Raw genomic sequence first — 23477 nt, 5'->3', positions numbered from 1 at the left:
ATTATAGATAATATTCTCCTTCATTTTAATCACCAATGTTTTCTTTAATGAAGACTTTAATACCTTTTTAAATACTTTAATGAAAACTACTACTTTACTAGTATAAAGGTAAAATAGCAAAATGGCAAAAAATAACATTCTTGCTGTTAAGTTGTATAGTTAATATTTTAAGTGTAAATCTAATGTGAAAATATGAGTTTATTCATTAAGAACAGGCAAGGTGAGTGGAATATAATAAGCTATGGAGAAGTCATTAACTTTGGGAGCAGGAGACCTTCATAGTCAGCATGACCAGACTTATCTCTTAAAAACAGTGCTTTGTAAATCACAAACAAACACATAAAATGTTGTAACAGCTAAACTTAATATTCGCATATATAAATATACATATGTGCACATATATGAGCAGGTACACACATGTGGATACAGTTGATTGTTTATATGTAAGAATCTTAACATGCATGTGCATACACAATGTATCCTGTCATGCACTGTATGACAATGTTTTCGTCAACAGCAAGGCGTGTAGTAAAGGTAGTCCAGTGAGATTACAGTGCAGCTGAAAATTTCATAATAATCATTGATGTCAAAGCCATTATAAGGTTCTAGCACATGACGCTCACATGGTTCTGGTGAAGCTGGTATTAACAAATCTATGCTTTTTGTCATATAAAAGTACATTAAAGCTGGAGAGATGGCTTAGCAGTTAAGGCCATTGCTTGTGAAGCCTAAGGACTCTGATTCTATTCCCCAGTACTCATGTAGGCCAAATGCACAAGGTGGTGCGTTTGTCTGGAATTTGTTTGCAGTGGCTAGAGGCCCTGATATGCCCATTCTTTCCCTCCCTCCTTACCTCCCTCCCTCCCTCTCTCAAATAAGTAAAAATAAAATATTAGTTTTTCAAAAGCAAGTATAGTGCATCATACTTGAAAATAAATGCGTTACTTGATTTAAAAAAATAAGAATTGAGGTTGAGGGTGGCAAGATGGTTCAGTGGATAAAATACTGTTTTCTGCCCTCTCCAAGTGTGGGTACCCGAGTTTGGATGCTGTGGGATTAGCATGTTGTCTGCAGTCCAGCACTTAGAGCAAGAGGGCAGGCAGGCATGGAAGAATCTCACGTAAGCTTGCGGGCCAGCTAACCTGGTGAACACAGGGCAGAACACGAGATCTAGCCTCAGACATGATAGAAGGCGAGGACCAACACCTGAAGCTGTCCTTTGTGCTTTCCCTCACCATGTGAGCAGGAGCGCATGCATGCATGCAGATGAGTGCACACACTTGTGCGTGCACACACATGTGTGCGCACACACATGCACATTATACATACAAAAAGTGAGGGCTGGCTCAGTGCCTTTTGCCTTTACTTCCATATTGACTGGTCTTTGTTTTTTCAAATTTAAAAAATATGTATATTATTTATTTGCAAGGAGAGAGAGAGAGAGTGGGAAGGGAGAGAATGAGCGCACCAGGGCCTCTAGCCCCTGCAAACAAACTCCAGATGCAGGCACCACTTTGTGTATCTGGCTTTATGTGGGTGCTGGGAGAATTGAGCCTCAGTCCTTAGGCTTTGCAGGCAGGCACCTTAACCACTAAGCCATCTCTCCAGCTCTTGACTGGCCTTTCCAAAGGTGATGACATGGGGTGGCTACAGTCACAGCTGTGGCAGCTATGGTGGTGGTGGAGGTAACTGAGATAGAAGATAAACTCTTTAAGAAGACCTGCAGAACCTCCAGAGTAGCTTGATAAAGCCCCTCTAAGGTCCTAGCAGAACTCCGTTTCCCGATTCCTCTTCCTTGAGGCTTGCTATTAAATAAATGTTCAAGCCATTTTTTTTTTTGTTTGTTTGTTTTGTTTTTCGAGGTAGGGTCTCACTCTGGCTCAGGCTGACCTGGAATTCACTATGTAGTCTCAGGGTGGCCTCGAACTTTCGGCGATCCTCCTACCTCTGCCTCCCGAGTGCTGGGATTAAAGGCGTGCACCACCACGCCCAGCTGTTCAAGCCATTTTTGCCAAGTTCATTTATTGAAACTATCAAATCTATCTATTGACATTTTTTTCAACTACAAAATTAGTGATAGGATACACAAAACACACCCACATATTAGATGGAGCCCTTTTGTTAGTTTTCTTTTACAATTTTATACATGTATACAATGAATTTAGATATTGCCCATTTTGATCTGTTTTTCCTCCCATTAAAACTCTTCTTCCCAATACATCCTATCTTACTGCCATGCCTTATTCTTTTCACCCACTGGCTTACATTAGGGTTGCCTGCATACTCATTGGTGGGAGGTTATTTACCAGAGAATGAGAAACTCTCTAGTGGCCACACCATGAAGGACGTGACTTTCCCTCGTTCAACAGTCCATCAGTTTCCACTATTTACTCTGTGAAGTGTGGGGTCTCATGTATCCCTACTTCATCTGTGATGAGTTATTGACAGGCTCATGGACATGTACATGCTGTGAGTTTATGAGTGCAGAGCACTTGTTGAACCCAGAAATCTGTATTCTGTAGCCCCCTTCTCATCTACCTTCTCTTACATTCTTTCCACCCTCTCTTCTGCAAGGTTCCCTGAACCTTGGAGGGTAACCTTGGAGGGTGTGGCTTAGATGTCATGTCTAGGGCTGAACACAAACATTTTCCCTATTCATTTTTTTTTTTGATATGACATGTTTCTTTTTATTATCATTGTACTTATTTATTTATTTATTTGACAGAGAAAGAGAGAGAGAATGGGCACACCAGGGCCTCTAGCCACTGCAGATGAACTCCAGACACATGTGCCCCCTTGTGCATCTATCATGGGTCCTGAGGAATCAAACCTGGGTCCTTTGGTTTTGCAGGCAAATGCAGTAACTGCTAAGCCATTCCTCCAGCCCACATATGTTTCTTTTTTAACTTTTTATTTGACAACCTCCATAAATGTAAACAATAGAACATGATCATAATCCTCTCCTACCACCCCCTCCATTTCCTCTCCCAAGTCCCCCTTCATTGAATCCTTTTTCATTTGCAATTCTTACTTCCAACTAGTCTCTTCTATTTTGATGCCATCTTTCCCACCGCCCCCCTCCTTCCTTTTATGCAGGTCTTGTCACGAATATGTAGGCCACTTTGTGTCTGGAAGACAGCATTGTAAGCAATCCTCCCCTTCTTTTGGCTCTTATATTCTTTCTGCCACCTCTTCCGCAATGGTCCCTGAGCTTTGGAAAGCGTGATAGAGACGTCTGTATTAGTGCTAAGCATTCCACTGTTGCTTCTCAGTGCTTTGGTGAGTTTTGAGTCACATCATTGGTTACCATCATCTTAGAAGTTTATTTAACCAAAAGTGAGAGTAGCATTAATATATGGTCATTACTATAAGTGTTTAGATAACCATTTGGTAGGTATAATATGTCCATTTAGCCAGATAAGGGTAAAAATTTCCCTACAAGAACTTATGACCTCCCAAGCCATAGTTTTTTTAAAATTATTATTATTATTAGGTTTTCAGTACCAGGCAGGAATTCCCTCCTGCAAAGGAGACCTCAAACCCAATCAGAAAGTAGTTGGTTTCTCCCATGACAGAAAGGCCACCATTCCACCAGCTGGTAAATTTGGCCTAGCTGACCAGCTGCAAAGCTTGCAAGGTCTACTGCTGGTCAAGACTGTTGATGAGTTTTCTCCCCTCAACAGCTGCATAGGTGTTTTCTCCATTCTGACAACTAGTCAACAGGGAGGAGGCTTCCAGCTCAGCTCCAGCTTGATTTCTTAGTGACCTGAGCCCAAGCACCGAGTCTTTAGCAGTTAGGTCTTACCATCTAGTTGTTCTGATGGGTAGCCAAGAGCATTGCTAATAGGCCGTAATGTTTTGGGGACATTCAGGATCTCCCTGGCCAACATCTCCCTGGAAGGTATCCCATTTCTGTCACTGAAGTATTTCTAATAACAGTCTATGGCTTTGGGTACAACATTATCCACCCCCATAAGATATTTCTGCTCAAACTCTCCCTTTTTAGCATGTGCAATACTAGCTAGCAAACAAGTAGGTTTCCATATGGCTTATTCATAAATCCTAAGTTTTGATTAACTTTCCTCCCACCCCCTCCTCTCCTCCATCTCTTCTCCTTAAGCTATCCCCCTTTCTAGTGTATATCTATACTTATATATCTACTATGTGCTCCCCTTAAGTTCTCTCCCCCACTATACCCCCCTTTCTAGCTTCCTGGTCTCTACTGACTTTTATCCCAATTCATATACAGATCTAAACATTGGAGTTTAAGGTCCACATATGAGAGAGAACATGTGGCATTTGGCTTTCTGAACCTGGGTTACCTCACTTAGTATCGTCTCTTCCAAATCCATCTATTTCCCTGAAAATTTCATAACTTAATCTTTATAGCTGAATAAAACTCCACTGTGTGAATGTGCCACGTCTTCATTATCCATTCATCAACTGAAGGGTATCTAGGCTGGCTCCATTTCCTAACTATTGTGTTCCCTATTCTTGACAACACTGTCATGTGTACATCTCTGTGGCCACCTCTCCCCATTGCATGAAGAAGCTTCTGAGGTCCAGGCGGTGAGTAGCACCAGTTGTGGCCCGGTGGCGGGGCTGTGTGGACAGGTCAGTTCTAGGCACAAGCTGGGACTAGAGCCTGGGAGCAGCACTCACCAGTAACTCCAAGCCCTCTTATAGCTCAGTCATTCTGACGTAATTTTTACTCTTCTGTTCTCTTTTCTCCTCTACATATCTATAGTAGGTTTTTCTCTTTACAAGATTATTGCTTTGGGCATTATGAAAAATATGAAATTATTTCAGCAGGTAATCTCCAGAGTCCTTTTTTTTTTTTTTTTTCTGCTTTGAAAAGCCCAAACTGCTGCCCGGGGATTTTCAAATGATGGCATGAGGGATGGATGTGGAGGTGCCAGGCACGGGGCTGGCCCAGCACTGCTGCTCCTCCACGGCAGCCTGCTTTCTTCTCCCTACGTGACTCCGTCGTGATGGTCTCTCCAGCTGCTGCTGCCTGCGAAGACCACGCGGGCTCTCACTGGGACTCGTGTCTACGCGAACACGCTCTAAATCATTCCCAATGATTACTAATGGAATGAAATTAAGAACGGACTTTTGAGAGGAGTCGGAAATTACGACATAGGTCTGTGGGGCCCTCACAGGTCAGAGGGTTGTGTGTACAGCACCTGCGGGCGGAGCACAACAGAGGAGCACATAGGTCAAATTGGGGTCATACTTGATGGGTAGATGACGGGGAGGAGCCTCCACAGGGAAAGATCTCTAGAGAAGCAATCTGTCCTTGAAGCAGCCACAGAGAAAAAAAGATTGAGGAGCTACCTGCCATTACAAGGTGTCTTCAATGTTTGAGACATTTGTTCTCTTCTCTGCATTATAGCTAGGATTCTGTCTTAGTCCTTTGAAAACTTGGAGCCAGAAGTACTAACTACAGTTCACCAAATATATTCATACGTGCATGTTTATGTTCTGAAAAGCCTGTGCAAATAAGATAATGTTGTTTTCATATAAATCACCCTGAGAAAATAATTTATTGGGCATCGCTGGGTGAAGGGCCTCACTGTAGGCAACAGGCTGCTGTACTGAGGGTGATATGTACTTGCATCACTGAGGTGTGTATGTCCCATTAGCATTTTAGGACTTCCCGGGATGCTCCATCTCTGAGCAAAGTCTCCTCTGCTGTTTACTGCCCTCTTCCTCCAAGGCATAAATAGTTCTGTTCACTCCCTAGAGCCCAAAAATGATGCAAGTCATTCTGCCTAGGGTGACCAGAACCAGTGGGGCCAGGTGCAAGAAATCCCACTGTCTCTCCTTCTGTGCTGGACATTGGCTCACTGTTTCTTCTCTTTCCTTACCTCCCGCCCCATGCCCCATAAGCCAGCACTGACCATGAATCCAAGTCATTTATCAAAGTGAAGTGCCTTTGTAGAAATCACAATACATAATATACTTTTCAATGTCAGTTTCCAAAGTGTTCTCACACCCATGACCTTGGAAGTTTTCTGGTCAAGCCCTTCCTTTTACATTAAAAAAAAAAAAAATTGGCTTAGAGCAGAGATCCACCCAAAGTCACTCATTCTGTGGCTCATCCTTTGATCTCCCCTTTGCCTGATGTGGTAGACCAGGCAGGCATGGATCTAACTCCCACTTTGTGGATGGGAATGCCGAGCCTTGGTCAAGTGGACAGAGCCAGTAGATAAGCACTGGAGAGTAGTGTTCTGCTCTGAGGTCCATTCTGCTTCCTTCTCCCAGCATGCACCCATACCCACAGGCATGCACACGTGCTCCAGCCAACACACGTACACATACACCGGATCTTTTGGAGGCTCCTTGTCCTGCAGAAGAGACATAAACACATAACAGCACCTTATGAGATACCTCACTACTGCCAAGCACTGGACAGGCCTCCGGAGGGGCAAACCAAGTCTCAGCACAATCAGCCGTGTGAGGCTTTGTGTTAAAGGAGGGCCACAAAAATAGCTGCAACCACTGGGGAGGACAGAAAGGCAAGGGCTTACTGGGCACTTTGTAATTTCCTGCTGCTTTTGGAGAGAGGCTCTGGTGCCCTCTTGTTTTTCTGGTCTCCTTGCTCCTACCCAGACCTAACCCATGGAACTCCTCCACCTCCTGTTGACTGGACTCTGGGCAAGGAAGTGTGTCTCTACCTCCTCCCCCCCCCCCCCACCGACACAGAACACAGTGTCCTGAATTATTTCCAGCCTGCCGGTCCTGGGAATCTCTACATACTTTTTCTCATTTCCTCCCCTTGCACATTAGGAACATTAGATTCCCAAAATAATCCAAGTCACAATGTTCTGCAGACTGTATGTGTATTTTCCCCCAACGCTGTTTTTCTCCTTCTTACATCCTTTTTCTCTCTCCTTCCCCCCGCCCTCTTTGCCTGCATTTCAGGCCCCATTGCATCCTGACTGTAGCAGCCTGCCTGAGGAGTGTGGGTGTGCAGAACAGTGTGGAGGGAGGGTTGTGAGGGATGCTCAGGCCGGGAAAGCTCGGCTCCCTCCCATGATCCCCTTGCAAGGCTGGAGGACACAGAAACCTGAACCGCTGTGCTGTGTGTACAGTCTGTTTGTGCGGCCTCTACTTATGAATGGACCTTAGAAGATGGGTGTGTGTGTGTGTGTAAAGCACAGAGTACCAACTAAGAAATGCTTACTAATGGGCCCATTTGTAAACAGAAACTGAGTGCCTACTGTGTGCTAGGCACAAAGGATAATGTCCCTCTACTCTTGTGCAATTCTTCATACCTCGTAAGAAAAGGATGGCTTAGAAATAGTAGCCACTCCACTGGTTAGAACCTGGGCAAGTTAAGATAAAAAGGCATCTGTTGCTTAACTGAGGAGGAGTATAGGATTAGGTTGATAGTGCATATGAGAGAGAGAGAGAAAGCGAGTGAGTGCAAGAGGTGATCCAAATGAAAAGAAAGCATATCTTTTCTGGAAAAGATAGAAATTACTTGGGTACCCCACCCTTGTTTTGAAGACTGGTTCTTGCTGTGTATCTCAGGCTGGCCTTGAACTCAAAATCCTCTTGTCTCTGCCTGTCGAGTGCTAGGAGTACAGGCAATGCACTGCCACACTTGGCTTAGGTACTTGTTTTAAAGAACCAGGGGAATCCAGGTATAATGTATAAAGTAAAACAAATTGAGTTTGTGTTTCCAGTGGAAGGCTTCTTTGAGACATTTTACCTGCTTCCCTTCTTGTTCTTTTTTTTTTTAAATTTTTTATTTATTTATTTGAGAGCGACAGACACAGAGAGAAAAAAAAAAGAGGGAGAGAGAGAGAATGGGCGCGCCAGGGCTTCCAGCCACTGCAAACGAACTCCAGACATGTCCTCCCCCTTGTGCATCTGGCTAACGTGGGACCTGGGGAACCGAGCCTCGAACCGGGGTCCTTAGGCTTCACAGGCGAGCGCTTAACCGCTAAGCCATCTCTCCAGCCCCCCTTCTTGTTCTTTACCTTAACGACTCCCCTACTCTCCTACTTTTGTTCCCATTTCTTGCCCTACCCTTATATCTCCTCAGGCCTGTACTTGCCCATAATCTGGGAGGGCCTGTGTACCCCCAAGCCTGTTTGTAAACCTGTTTCTGTGATCTTATTGCTCCCCCTGTGTTTTGCATTACTGTTTCCTTCCTTAGCCAGAGCTGGAGAAGCTCAGTCCCCAGGTATAAGGCACAGACCACTGGCCACATGACTCATCCAAGACTTCTCAAAAAGAACACTGACTTTGAATTCAGGCAGGTCCAAGTAGGACTCCTAGCTTGGCTATTTTCTGAGTGCATCTGGCCAGTCTCCTCTTCTCTGACTGTCAGTCTCTTTATCTATAAAATATAGATCTTAATGTATGCCTTATAATTATTTTGTGGATTAAAGAAACTGTGTGCATGCAGGCATGCATATATGCATACCTACATACGTCTGATATGCCTGGAGCTTAGTTGGTTTGCAGAGACAGACGAGTTGGTCCATGCAGATGAATGGAGTCTGTAAAGGGACAGCTATGTGAGAGGGCTTTCCTATGGGGCACAAAGGCAAGATGGGGAGTGTAGTATTAACCATAAAGGTACCAGAATGAAACATGAGTGGAATGTGGCAGCTGAACATGGAGGCCAGGTAGGAACCAGGTGATTGGAGACACTAAGAAGGGTCTCAAAAAGGAGCTTGCCAGTGGGTATTAGCCACATGATCTGTTGCTGGCAGAGGAAAAAGGAGATGGAAGCTTATGACCAGGATCATAGGACAGTATTACTAAAGATTAGCTTCCTTAGTCAATGCCAAGTGGCATGCTACGGGTTAACTGGAGGTTGAGCTACAGCTAAGCAGAGACACTAATAAACAAATCCCCATTGCCTACTATGTTCACAAGGCTGCTGTGGGATCACAGACGGGGAACTGTTCAGGTAAGGTTTCGGAAGAGGGACAAGTGTGAGCAGGAGTCCAACAGTCCCAAAGCACAGGCTGTATTCTGGCAGTAGCTCTGACGCAGTGCTGCTGGAGCTAAGGATCCATGGGGACAAGGGCAACGTCCATGCCTGATGCTAGGAGCACAACAGTGGTTCAGCAATGCACTGCATAGCTCAGGGACCGCAAGGAAACCTGGACTATCATGGCCGGTTTGAGCCCTGCCAGAACCATCTAGGAATCTTAGAATCAGGTCCAATATCCTCTAGGGCAGAACTCCTACTTCTTCCAGACTCTGCTGAGCATTCCCAGGGTCAAGGACACCACAGCCTTGTGAGGTAGTCTGTACCACTCTCACATAGCCCTGTGGTCAGAAAGGCCTCCTTCCACCAGACCAGGAACCTGTCTTCCTGGAGTTTCCTTCTTATAGTCCCTTGATGTCCTCAATAATCAGCCTCTTCCTCCTCCTGTCCACCTTTGGAATACTTGTGTGGCCCCCATCTTCTCTGTTCCAGACGAAATCCCCTGAGTTCTTACAGCCAACTTTCACTGATATAGGCCTAGGCTCCCAGTGTGAATTTCTCAAGAACAGCATTTTAAGTAAGAGAAGAAAGAGGGGTCTGCACCTCTTGGTCCTAGTTGCACAAGTGAGAAATGTTTTATATGTGTGTAGAGGAGTGCAGATACTACTACAATTCAGCCTGGACACCACGAGCCCACCTATCAAAGAAGAGCAGCTTCTAACTCAGAGTCTCATGCATGAATGTAGGAGGCTGTGGTCTCCTACGTAAGCCTAGGGGAGCATTTCCAATGTGTGTGTGTTGGGTTAACAGGTTTCAGATGCATGGGCCTGTGACTCTCTCCATTTCCCCAGAGACGTGCCCAGTTCAAGGTAATATCATCTTTGGAGTCCCATGGATCTTCCAAGACCATTCCTATGCCCAACCAAAGCCTCTCTGTCTTCCGGAAAGAAAAAAACCCTATGATCATATGCAAAGGTATATTAATTTTATAGAGACCTGTCTCTTGCTGAAATTCCAGGAGGTCTTTTCCTCATGTTCCCATTCCCTGTCCCCTAGTAAATACCACTCTCCTGCTCCGTTGCTAACCCCTAGTCCTTACGTAGTAAGCCTTTTTTCAAATAAAAGAGATCTTGTGGGGCTGGAGAGATGGCTTAGCGGTTAAGGTATTTGCCTGCAAAGCCAAAGGACCCAGGTTCGATTCCCCAGGACCCATGTAAGCCAGATGCACAAGAGGCACATGCATCTGGACTTCGTTTGCAGTGCCTACAGGCCCTAGCATGCCCATTCTCTCTCTGTCTCTTCTTTCTCTACCCCCCCCCCCCGCTTGCAAATAAATTAAAAGATCTTGGGCTGGAGAGATGGCTTAGCGGTTAAGCGTTTGCCTGTGAAGCCTGAGGACCCCGGCTCAAGGCTGGATTCTCCAGGACCCACGTTAGCCAGGTGCACAAGGGGTCGCATGTGTCTGGAGTTCGGTTTGCAGTGGCTGGAGGCCCTGGTGTGCCCATTCTCTCTCTCTCTCTGCCTCTTTCTCTCTCTCTCTGTGTCGCTCTCAAATAAGTAAAAATAAAAAAAAATTTTAAAAAAAGATCCTTGTGGGGGGGGGGAGAAGTCATAACCTTTTTTTCTGTGCACTAATCAGATGAGCTGGCTGGTTCCTTCTCAAGGTACTTGTCCTGTTCACAAGACCCCTGGAAAGGTGACTTTGGCATGAAGTGTCAAGAAAAGGCACAAACCACAAGGGTCTAGGATGGAGAGTGAGACCAGGCTTGTGTATTCCGTGCCCATCACATCCTCCTCTAGCCTTAACTCTTGTAACATCTTGCAGCTCTGTTGATGGCACCACCTCACCCATCATACACACACACACCAAAAACAACAACAACAAAAACCCTGTTCTACCTGCTCTGCCCAGTGAAACTCCCTGACTGTAGACCCAGTTCGGGTGCTGCCCACTCTGCCCACCCCCAGTGGAGGTGCTTTTTCTGCCCTCTGTGCAACTCCATGCAACCCTTCATGTTGGCCCGGTTCATCCCATCTGGTCTTCTAGCTGTTCGTTCAAAGGCCTACCTTTTCCAATTACATTGCGCATTCCTGCAGTTTAGGGCCAGCATCTTTGATTATGCAGCGTTCCTCAGAGGCACACTGTGGCATGGCCTGTCCTTCCTAGGCTGCCTGACAGAGCCAAACTTTCTGAGTACTCCCTCTGAGCTGGCCCAAGAGCACCACCTACTGCTAAGAAGTTCGAGGGACTTCCCTAAGGTCCCTGCTGTTCAGAATGGCAGCTGTAGCAAGTTTTCATATCGCACTGGGGAAATCTGTAGGCAGAAACCGGCACTGGTCCTTTTATGCAAACCCAAGTGAGAGCAAACGAGCTGACAGACGGAACGTGAACGAAAAGGACAATGCTTGGAGACTCAAAAAGAAAGGAACTGGGATCAGGTAGGTGGTCAGCTGAGGTCAGGGAAGAGAAGTGAAAGTCATGCCAAAGCTTTCATGGTAGCCGTGATGGCTGTGGGATAGGGGTGGCAACAGATGCCCATTTCAGAAGGATGGACAACCAAATGGAGTTTGATAGGTGATTTCTTCTAAGGCACAAAAAAGTGAGAGAGGCAGTGGAAATTATAAAAAGATTAATGCACATTATGAGGTTCTTGCATTTTTTATTTTGTCCTACCCAGCAAGCACTGCCTCAACGCAGACATTCATGTCACTCCTGTGAGGAGTGGTTGGGCTCTCCTCCATTCAGGAGCTTGCTCAGCTTTGCTCTGGCGGGTGGGTTCTGGAAACCAGGCATCTTCCTGTGCACGTGTCTGACTTCCTGCAGGCCTCCCACTCAAGCCTCACTGCTGAGGCGGCTGCTGGAACGGGACAGAGCGGAAGGGACAGAAGAGTGCTTGGCCTTCTTCCTCCAGCTCCTTAAGTTCAAGTTTACCTAGCACAGGTCCCTCCACTACAACACCCCCTCCTTTCAGATAGTCCCCCTACCCAAGGGAAGGCTGCCAGAAGGGACGGAGTGCCCATGTTGAATCTTGTTCCCAGATGTGCGAGTGACTGGCACAGCTGGTTTTAGGACGTGTGGGAGGACTGGATGAGAACATCTACCAGACACTCATTTTTTTTTTTTGCAGTAACAATAATAGTTCCCTTTTATTGAGTATATCCTGTATGCCAGGAACAACCATTAGTTCATCTAAATTAACTTGCCAAGGGCCAGCTCTTGATGGATGCCTAAATTTAGCTCTTGGGATAAAGTTGAGTACTATTTTCTCAGCTTAGATTAAATAAGATTTGACCTCTTCAGTTTTACATTTTGGGAAGTGAGTGAAGTATGTTCCCTGACAGTGTTCTTGAAAATATTTTTATCAGTATTTGTGGTTTAAGCGGAAGGAACTTGGCCTATTAGAGTCAATATCCCAGAGCTGCCTGGGCTGAATCCTAACTTGGCTGGTCCTACTTCTCATCTGCTTGACTTGCTGGCTCCCAAATGACCATTTTTCCCTCCCGGGAGGGCAGGGCATATCTTGCCAGTGCTGCAGGGGATTCAGTCTGTCTGGGCACACAAGTTGGGAGAATAAATGCAAAAGACAGAAATCAAAAACAAAATGCTATTTAATGCCTGAAACTATCTATATGAATAATGGAATGGTGAGATATTCTTTCATAGACCTTAGCATGGGAGAGCAGGAGTGAGGAGAGAGGACTTTTAAGGCCTGTCAGGCACATGTGCCTCTCCAGGCAGAGCCCGCTGCAGCTCATCTGTCAAGAACAGGGTGTGATTTTAGCATGAGGTTTTGTAGCCTGGGTTTCTGTAATCAGAAAGCAACTACTTTCTGTGGCTGCCAGTTTGTCCTGTCTGAGCCAGTGGGGGTGGGAAGGAGTTGGCACACATTCCATCTACTGTGCATCACATTGTGATGCCACCTTTCAGATGGCATCATCTTTATCTTCTTTGCCCCAGACATTGCAGGAATGGGAAAGCAGCTGGGGGAAGTGGAGGTTGAGATTGAGTTGGTAAGAAGTCTGTACTGTGCTCATTGCTTTTGTTTTATGATACCAAGTTTATCTTCAAGTTACTTTTATTTTTAAATATTTTTTTAAATTATTTATTTATTTATTTGAGAGCGACAGACACAGCGAGAAAGACAGATAGAGGGAGAGAGAGAGAATGGGCGCGCCAGGGCTTCCAGCCTCTGCAAATGAACTCCAGATGCGTGCGCCCCCTTATGCATCTGGCTAATGTGGGACCTGGGGAACCGAGCCTCGAACCGGGGTCCTTAGGCTTCACAGGCAAGCGCTTAACTGCTAAGCCATCTCTCCAGCCCTCAAGTTACTTTTGTAATGACGTAGGCACATCTCTGCCTCTGTCTCTTTCCGTGTGTGTGTGTCCGTGTCCCAATGCCCAAGTATAGATACTCTGTTCAGGATTAAAGCAAAGTTGATGGCATTACTCTTACTTAGTGGTTCCCCATTGCTGGTAGATAAAGACCCATTTCCTTGCCTTGCATATTTTCCACTTCAGGGCCTTGTTTTAATCCTCTAGACCTTTCTTCAATAAGAGTCCCTATCCATGTACACCTTTACCTGACTAAATCCTGTCATCTTTCAAGTGTTTAAATTTTGCTGCTTTTGGAAGCCATCTGTGGTGCTTTGATTCAGGTGTCCTCCAGAAACTTAGGTTTTCAGAATGCTTAGGTTTCTAGCTGATGACAATTTGACAACTGAAGCCTCCTGGAGACAATGTATTGTTGGAGACAGGCTTATGGGTATTATAGCCAGCTTCCCCTTGCCGGTGTTTAGCACACAGTCCTGTTGCTATTGTCCATCTGATGTTGGCCAGGAGGTAATGTCCGCCCTCTGCTCATGCTATCGTTTCCCCCTGCCATGATGGAGCTCCTCAAGTATGTAAGCCAAAAGAATCCCCCCTTTTCCCTACAAGCTGCTCTTAGTTGGGTGTTTTCTGTCAGCAATGTGAACCTGACTGCAGCACCATTCATGCTTTACAAAGGCTCTTTTGCTATCAGCCTGTAGCACACACCCCTGTTCTAGCCCTTTTCACCTTAGGTAACATTGGTAGTAATATTGAGTGCATTTGTCTCCCTGCTAGACTGTGACCTTGACCTTCACCACAGTTCTCCAACCTAGTGTTTGGGATGCTTAATACATGAATGAAATATTATGTCAAACATCATGACTATGTGGCACTTTGAGTCAGGGTATTTTTCTTTGTAAGAAATAATATAGTGAACTGAACGTGGGTTAAATCCCAAAGAAATTTATTTCACAGTTAAAGTAGGTGTCCAGAGATGGTGTGAGCTTCAGAACTGAAGAACCCATACAAGTCTAAAATCCAGAAACCAGGAGCTTTCTGTCTTGCTTCTCTGCCCATAACTTCATCCCAAGTTTTCCCAGTTGCTTATAAGATGACAGCCATCAGTCATAGAGTAACAGGCTCCAAAGTTTCGCCTGGTGAGGCTGGTGGGCACAGAAAGGAAGAAAAAGAAAGGAAAGGGCTGGGGAGATGGCTTAGTGGTTAAGGCACTTGCCTGCAAAGCTTAAGAACCCATGTTCCACTCTCCATCTCCCACATGAGCCAGATGCACAAAGGTGAGACAGGGGCAAGGTTGCACATGCCCACTAGGTGGCACAAGCATCTGGAGTTTGATTTCAGTGGCTGAGGCCCTGGCATGCCAATTCTCTCTGTCTCTCCTTCCCTCCCTCTCTAAAATAAAATAAAAAAAATTACAACAAGAAAGAATGGAATAATTTGGTTGCTTCTCTTTCTCAGAAACACCAAGCAATTTCTTCTCTTGGTTCATATTGGCTAAGACCTGCCCATCCCTGAACCAGTACATAACAAATTATAACAGAATTAGCATAGCTGGTTTGAACAAACCATCTACAGTAAAATGAATGTTGGTGAACCAGTGTTCCCTGTACTACTCTTGAAGGTCCTGTTTTCTCCTCTCAACCCTCCGTGGCTCTAATAATGCATTTCTATGAATACCCATAATATTCGGTGGCCACTAGACATAGATAACTAAAATTTAAATTAGTTTAAAAATAAGTAAAATTCAGGGCTGGAAAGATAGTTTAGCAGTTAAGGCACTTGCCTACGAAGCCGAAGGACCCAGGTTTGACTCCCCAGAACCCATGTAAGCCAGATAGCCATGATGACACATGCATCTGATTTGGGTTTGCAGTGGCATGGCCATTCTCTCTCTCTCTCTCTCAAATAAATAAAAATAAAAATTCTTTAAAAATATGTCAGTAAAATTCAAAACTAAGCTCCTCTGCACACTTGCCACCTTCAAGTGTTCAACAAGCACACGTACCTAGTGGTAACCTTGCTGCACAGCCACACACAGCATCTGTGTACCACCACTGCAGGCTTTATGCCGTGTACCAGAGCTTCAGCTGGGCCCCACATCTCTTCTGTATGTCTGCTTTCTCTCGACACATGTGTCAATAATGCTATTTTTTTGTTGAATTGTTTTCACATTACTTGATAATGTTTTTTATGTCTGTTCTGCTGAATTTATCCAATATGATCTCAAGTTAAGATTTTGTGTTTTCAAAATTCTAGAATGTCCACATAATCTGTTTTTTAAGAAATAACTTTGTTTATTTGCAAGCACTGTGCAGCACTATAATGACTAGCCAGGAGGGAACTAGATTCCCTCTTAGTTCTCTCAAGATCAATTGATGTCCTGTGGCTGCAGCCTGTGATGTCTTCAGCAATAGGGACTTAACTTTTAGTTCTTGAAGTGTTTTAGCAATGGCACGTATTAATTTGGGGACCTCATGTCTCCCTGGCCAACAGCTCACTGTGAAGGAGAAACTCAATTCTGGCGCTGGGAATAACCAGCCAGAGTCCATGGTTTTAGGATAATGCTTTCTTCACCTCATGTGGCGCTCTTCTGTCTGGGTCCCTCTATCTAGCATTGGAGCTCAAACATTGGTCTTCATAAGTGCTAGGCAAGTACTGTACCATTGAGCTACACTACAACCCCTTGCCCACATTATTTTGTAAATTCTAAATCTTTTTCAGTGTTGCATCTTTTAATCCATTATGTCCTTCCCTATTTGATGACTGAGGGCCAGAGGCTGAGGTTTGGTCTTTAGACTGTTGCAGTAAGGGTGTAAGGGACATAAGAGGAGACCATAGGGGGCCAGCCAGGGGAATGGGAGGCAAGAATGGGTATATGAATGTAGGGTCGGTGAGCTTCCAAAGCTAGAATGATCTTACTTCCAGCATGCTGAAAGATTTCAAAGAAGGCAGTTCCAATATAAGAAAGCACCGATTTCCCTGAGAGGATCTGGTCCTTGGAGGAGTGTGAGAGCAGGAAGAAGCCCTCCTGTCAGTTGGTAGATGGCCTGTAGCTGAAAAGGAGCTGGCCAAGAAGGCCAGAAAAGACTGCATCTTATTCTATGTGTGAGCACACTGACAGGATGAAGGAGGGAACTGATTTCATTGTGGGTGCAGACTCAAGAAAGCAGCAAAGCAGACAGACTGGAGGACGAAGTGGGCGGAGGTAAAACAAGGGCAGCAGAACACATTTCGGAAGGGTTGGTGATAGAGGAAAGGAGAGAGGGGATGAAGGTCTGAGTGTACTGGAAAGTGTAGCATCATGGTTATGAGCATCAACATGAGCTAGATCTCTTGGGTTTGAATCTCTGTTGTCATTTATTACCTGTGTAGCTCTAGGTCAATTTCTTTTTTTTTTAATTTTAATTTTATTTATTTATTTGAGAGAGAGAGAATGGGCACTCCAGGACCTCCAGCCACTGCAAGTGAACTCTATATGTACATGCCACCTTGTGCATCTGGCTTACGTGGGTTCTGGGGAATTGACCCTGGGTCCTTTGGCTGTAGACACAAATGCCTGAACTGCTAAGCCATTTCTCTGACCCTAAATGAACTTCTTTGAGCCTTATCCCTCTGCTCTGTAAAATGGAAACAGTGATAATGGAGATTAATATTGGGGAGATCATTATTAGGTTAGTAGGAGGATTTAGTGAGTTACTACGTGAAAAATGCTTAGAATGGATTGGCACATAAAGAATCTATAACAAACATTAGTTGCTATGATTGTTACTGCTGCCATTATTGTTATTGCTGTTATGAAGAGAAATTAAAAATAAGGATAGAAGCTGGGCATGGTGGTGCACACCTTTAATCCCAGCCCTCGGGAGGCAGAGGTAGGAGGATCGCCATGAGTTCGAGGCCACCCTGAGACTCCATAGTGAATTCCAGGTCAGCCTGGGCTAGAGTGAGACCCTACCTCAAAAAGCCAAAATAATAATAATGATGGTGATGATGATGATGATGACAACAGAGAATGAGAAGTGCTCCAGTACCATTGGCAATATAGTTTGGCTGTAACGAACAGGCTAACAATTACCAAGAGTCTGAGTTTCCACTAAACATTCAGATTTATAAGAGTATCATAGGTCACATTTGTCACTGGTCTACTGAGACAGACAGGAGATGGGAACTGTACCTTACCAGTGGGGAAGTCCTTGTGGCAGCCCAACTCACATGCTAGGAGGTGAAATCTGTACTAGACAACTGCAGGTACTGCCATGCTTCTGGACTCCATGCCCCATGGGAACCAGTGTGTCTTATGACAGCTCCATTGGTCCCGGCAAAGCACGTGTCAGTTACAAGAGTTATCACATTCAGGAAAGTGTGAATGTGGTGTCCTTGATGGACATTTATATAGTTCCTCTCAATCCAGGTAGTTTGCCAATTAGGAATATTTTTATAGTTCACCATGATTTAATAATATGTTGGTTCATAAGCATCTATTTGTTATCAGCTTAAGAGAGCCTGGATGCTAACTGGAGATCAGATTACCCTGTAGAGAGAGGGAAGGTTTTTGTGCACAGAAGGTTTTTGTGCACAGTGGACACTGGGCTGTGTCCTGGAGAAGATGGGATGGTTATAGATGATGAGCCACAGTAAGGCTGTTAGAATATGGGAGTTGAGATTTAAGGAATGCCCTCGGGTCAGAGACACAGCTTGGTTAATGAAATTGGCATCCTGGCTGATTACTGAGCATCCATTGATGCCAGCACCCCCAGGTAACCAGCTAAACTTTCCTCTTGGAGCAGAAAGGATTTGTGATAAAAGAGAAAGTGGCTTCTTTTATGCAATATATAAAAGTATGAAAGCTCCCACGCCACAAATTTAAAGGAAAACAGGCAGAGTACCTTCCCTCTGTCAATAATGTTTTTCACAGCTGCAGCCTGTCAGGTCCATCCCACTGACTCTGTATTTGCCAAGGTCAGTGTAATGATCTCTCCCATACCCATGCCTGGGCTTCCTAGTAGTCTGTGGGTCTTGCAGAATACTGGAGAGAAACCGGGTCCACCAGTCAGGTTCCTTAATATTTTCTCTCCCTTTGCTTGGCTATGGGAAAGCAGAAAAATTCAATCCTAGGAGAGTGGGTAGCTGAAAACCAGGGTGGAAAGGTCGTAAGGACCACGAGCAAGAACACACACAGGAGGCCCACATGCTGCTGTGTTTGCTCGGGAACAAGTCAGGGAAACTTGTCTGGTTACCACTTATTTCTGTCTTCATGGCCTCTCACATTCAGTCTAATGTCCTTCTGTCACCTCATTTTAGGATCACATTGCTATCTCATGCTTAAAAGGGGCTGAGCTATTTTTATATCCAGGATAAATTAATTATAGGAGGGACTACAGGAAAATTTGTATTTTAATAGGCATGTCTTTTGAGTGAAACTCTGTTAAGAGCCAAAGGGAGTAAGTCTCTACTAGTGAAAGGATAAGCCTGTGGCAGAGAGAGCAGGGAACAGGGAGTGTGACATGAGGTGGCAGCCGTGAAACCTGGGGAGGCTCAGATCTTTACTTACTGTCCTGATTTTATGGTCATGCCATCCAGGGCAGCAGGAAGACAGCAGAGTCCTGGGCAGAACCCTGAGAGTCCTCTGAGTCTGGTGTAAGCAACCCCCCCTCCAGGGCACACGTGTGTTGTTGGGGGCGGGGGGGGGGCTTTGCACCACGTCTGTGTAGAGGACTGTATATACTGCAGGCATGATTGCCGTTAGCCCACGGTAATCTTTGCAGTGTGGACCTATGGCTCTCAACCCACACCTCTTGTCTACTTTGTACTCCACGTGAAAACATCTGGGAATATGTGTGATAGAATGTGCTCATTATCTGGATTTTAAGATCTATCATGTGTGTGTGTGTGTGTGTGTGTGTGTTCTTATCCATCCCCTTTATTTGAATGTCACTGCACTTAGGGTACTATGATTTAAATAGTGCAAATTATTAACCTGAGTCTTATAGATAAAGAACTGAGATTCAAGCCCTTGATAAAACTTACCAAAGTCTATCCAGCATTCTGTACTAACCTGAATTCTATTCTGTGGTCTTTGCACTCTAACACACATACAACCTTATTTCATCATGAACCTAACAACCTACAGAAGGTTATCAATGCCTTGTAAGGTATGGCTTTTATGGATGGCTCATTGCAGACTATAGGGTACATCTCAGTGGTCACAGGAAGCCCCCTGGTTGTCCTCTGTGTTGTTAATCTCTTCAGCAAGACTGAGTATGAACCTCTTTAATGTAATCTGTAGTTAGCGAGTAAGGTGGTTTGAAAGTTAAAAAAACTAAATCAGATGCTACTGCTAATTTGGCAAATGAAGGAAAATAAACACATGATCTTTACTTAATATTCTTGCTCTATGAAATAGTTAAGCTTCATTAAAAACAGAACAGAACAATAATAACCTTTTTAGCTACCCCCATCTTTTAAAACAATGGAAGGAAAGGTTTGTGTTTATTTTCCTAATTTGCATTTAGATAGATTCCTTTAACATTTACTATTTATTAAGAAGGTTTGTATCTATTTTTACTGAATTTTAGCCAGCATTAAAAAATTACTTAGTGTACTTAAAAACAAAATGAAAAAACCTCTAGTAGTTCATACATAACATCTTTTTAAATAAGACAAAAAAAAAAAAAACCAACAGTTTCAGACAGAGATACAATTTCATTTTTTCAACATGAACTTTCCTCAGGAAAGAATTTTTTAGTTATATCACATTTTGTTGACTGCAACAGTTATAGTTTCTTAAAAGGGCATTAAGAAATGTGAAACCACTATTGAGCTATTTTCTTTAGCATTTTTTTTTCTTCAACATTTTTAGATCAGTCCAGTTCAAGTGTCTTCTAGAGAACCAAATTCAGATGGATCAAATTATAAGCTGTCCTAGCTAGAAACTGGAGGGAGTTTAGGAAGGATCGACTTCTTTAGATATTAGCTACCCTAGAGCCTATTTGCACTGGGCCTATACTTCTAGTATTTGTTGAGAGGAGTGTTGCTGTTTGAATCAGCTATGTCCAGGCATCCGTGCTCTCTTCTGATGGAGTAGTAACGGAGAGGCGGCAGCTTGGTATTGGCAAGTGAAGAGCAGCACCTTTCCAGGGCTGGAGGTTACAGCCACTCAGATGGGAAGCAGGACATCTGGAGCATGGCTGGCAGGCACTCAGTGAATGTGGCACTCAGTGGAATAATGACTTCTAGATCTGGGCTTCACTTCCGTGAGCCTGCTCTGTCAAGAGGGCCCTATGATAACTCCTGTGTGCTACTGTTTTGAGGATGCAAGGAAGACATACATGCAGTGGACATCTTGAATGGAAAGCACTTAAGTGTCAGAGCAGAGACCAAGAAGCTGCTTTTCTCTGGCTATAAGATAACACCAGTTTTCTCACTGACATTCTTCTATTCCAAAGTGGAAAATGTGAGCTATAGCAACAAATTTACATTCTTCCCTAGGAGAGTCCATAAAACTATTTTTTTTTAATTTTCAATTAAAAAAGGCATTCATAGGTTTCCAAAACTGAGCCAATTGCAAATCAGAATGCACTCTTCCATCCTAGGAACCACTGTCCTTTTCAAACCAGAGTAATCCCAGAAATGTAATGGCTTTCTCACACAGTCTGAAGGGGATTTAGTGACCAAACAAGGCCTGGGATCAACCTAGTCCTTGTCCATGTCACTGAACATACATATGTGCCCATGGACTTTGTCTCTGAAGCCTGTTCTAGTAAATGTGATAGAAATGACTGTGGCTATTGCAGACAACCAGGTTTTCAAGGGCTGGAATTATCTACAAGTAGAAAGCAGTGTTAGGAACAGAGAATGTTTATGATTATCCCCTAGGAAGGCGTCATCTTGGAGGAACCCTGGCTTTGGCCCCCAGAGCAGGTCCCCCCCTTCAGAGACATGTGTTAGTTCTTTGCAGCAGTTCTTCCAGAACAAGCTACACTCTGTCAGAGCACCCAACTGCCAGTGAACAGGCGGTGAGCAGACATGGGCTCTGGGAATGGCATGGATGCCCGTGGACTCTTGGAGGAGCCAATTCAGCTAGGCGTTCTGTTGCCTCAGCACCATCCACCCCGCCTTTCTCTCACTTCCCTTTTGCTTTGCTTTCCACCTTGCTTGTCCTGTGCCCAACTTTCCTTGCTCTATAGGCCAGCAGGGACCTGGTGCCCAGCCATCCAATCATTGTGGCATTGCATATGACCCAACTATCTATTTCATATATAAATAGTCACTCCACCAAAAATATAAGGAAGATCACTTCTGGCTACTGAGATAGTCAAGAATGTATATGGAGTGAGTGTTTCTCCATCATGTGTTCCAAGGTTTTCAAGCATCTCAGATTGTCATTCACTTGGTTGATTTCTTTTGTTAGTAAGGAAAAGGGATGAGAGATCATTTTGAAATGAGGTTAGGAGACAGAATTGTACAGATCAAAAATTATAGAATAAGAAGCCTATAAATTCCTGGGTCACTGGTCTTCCTTTTTCTTTTGTCCTTAATAATAATTAAAAGGAAGGGCGGAGGAAACCCTGGCCAAGTGCCTGTGACATGGGGCCGGCTGTGGCTGGTGGGTTCAGAGAGATGCACATAGCACAAATATTGACTCTGGGCCCCGGCCTGAAACAAGCCCTGTGACACTGGAGAGGAAGAATGGCACTGCCCTCCCTTTTCCATCAGTGTGGGTAGATAGGAGAGATGAAGGAGTTCAAGCACGAGTCATCTCTAGGTCATCATGCTTGCCTCTGGAAGGCGATGTCCGTGAGCTTAGGTGTGCAGCCTTGCAGCCCCCATGTCTCTTTCCAGACCTTCAGATTCATAAATCTAGCTGCTCACCGGATATGCCCACTTGAAATTCTCCCACACTTCTCAAAGGTACACATCGAAAACGGAATCCACTATCTCGGCCTGCCTCCCAGCTTCGTAACCCGTCTTTAGGCAGGCCTTGTGGTGCTACCTTCAACTGAAGGAACCAGTGTACCGTGGCTGGTCCCCCTTACCTTTCTCCGTCCTTCCCTCGCCAAGCAATGGTGAGGTCCTGCCCCCAAGAGCTCACAGGTCTGCCCACTTCACAGCACCCTCTTCCATTCCCTTCTCTGGGTGTTCAGGCTCTTGCCCTTGCCAGGATTATGGTAACAGCTCCCTAAACATACGTCCACCTTTCCCCCAGCCCATACCCTGTGCTACTGCCACAGCTCACTCACACTTCACAAGTCTCCTCAGGACCTTCCACCCAAATCTTGCTGCCAGTATGCCGCCCCTGTTCCACAAACCTGTGTGCAGGCTCTCAGGGTCAGCGTGCCCACCTGGTCCTCCGATCCACATTTCATCAGGAAGGTAAAGCCAGGGTGCTGAAGGTCACCCACTGTGTTTCCCCAGATCCCACCCTGTACTTGCCACCCCTGCTTCACCTAGATCACATAGCCTTTCACCGGGCCAGTTTCTCCCTGAGGTGAGCTGTGCTCAGTGCAGGGGTCACTATCTTTGGGAAGCCTGCTCTCTCTCCTCTGTCTCCATCAGTATCCCACACTGACATCTGTCATAACCACAGACTTTTTTTAGTTGTGATTTTTTGTTTGTTTGTTTGTTTGTTTTTTGAGGTAGGGTCTCACTCTAGCTCAGGCTGACCTGGAATTCACTATGGAGTCTCAGACTGGCCTGAAACTCATGGTGATCCTCTGCCTCCCGAGTGCTGGGATTAAAGGCATGCATCACCACACCATGTCTGGCTTAGTTGTGATTTTAATTGAGTTGTGTACTAGGTATCCTAAAGCTGGATCTCAGTCCATGTCAGCTTTCTGCTGGCCATTATAAAAGCCATCTAATTTCAAGAACCACATTTTAGTCATAAATTTACTCTGTCACCTCAGACATGGCAGATGTCCCATAAGTACCCGTTAAATATAACTGAGTGAGTTCACATTCCAGCCCCAGGAAGCCAGTGTTGTCTTTATTCCCCTGCTCCACTGCTCAGCTCTTCCTCCACTCTACCCTGAAGCCTTGAGCCCCTCCCAAAGGCTCCAGAAGGCAGCAGACCCTCTTCAGCAAGGGTCCTCATGCCTTTCCTGCTATCTCACTTGACATCTGTGGGCAGAAAACCATACAAACCTCATGTTAAATGGGCATGACTAATACAAAGGATTTCTTGGCTCAAGTCCT

General features: G+C 44.9%; 1 protein-coding gene across 17 annotated transcripts in view; it reads left to right on the top strand.

Annotated features, from left to right (window-relative positions):
- Kalrn (kalirin RhoGEF kinase) overlaps window positions 1-23477 on the top strand; it is a 724529-nt gene that overhangs the window by 248061 nt on the left and 452991 nt on the right. The window lies entirely within an intron of this gene.

The sequence above is a fragment of the Jaculus jaculus genome, chromosome 4, assembly GCF_020740685.1.
Source record: "Jaculus jaculus isolate mJacJac1 chromosome 4, mJacJac1.mat.Y.cur, whole genome shotgun sequence".
NCBI classification, from domain to species: Eukaryota; Metazoa; Chordata; class Mammalia; order Rodentia; family Dipodidae; genus Jaculus; species Jaculus jaculus.
This window is presented reverse-complemented; position numbering and strand designations above follow the sequence as displayed.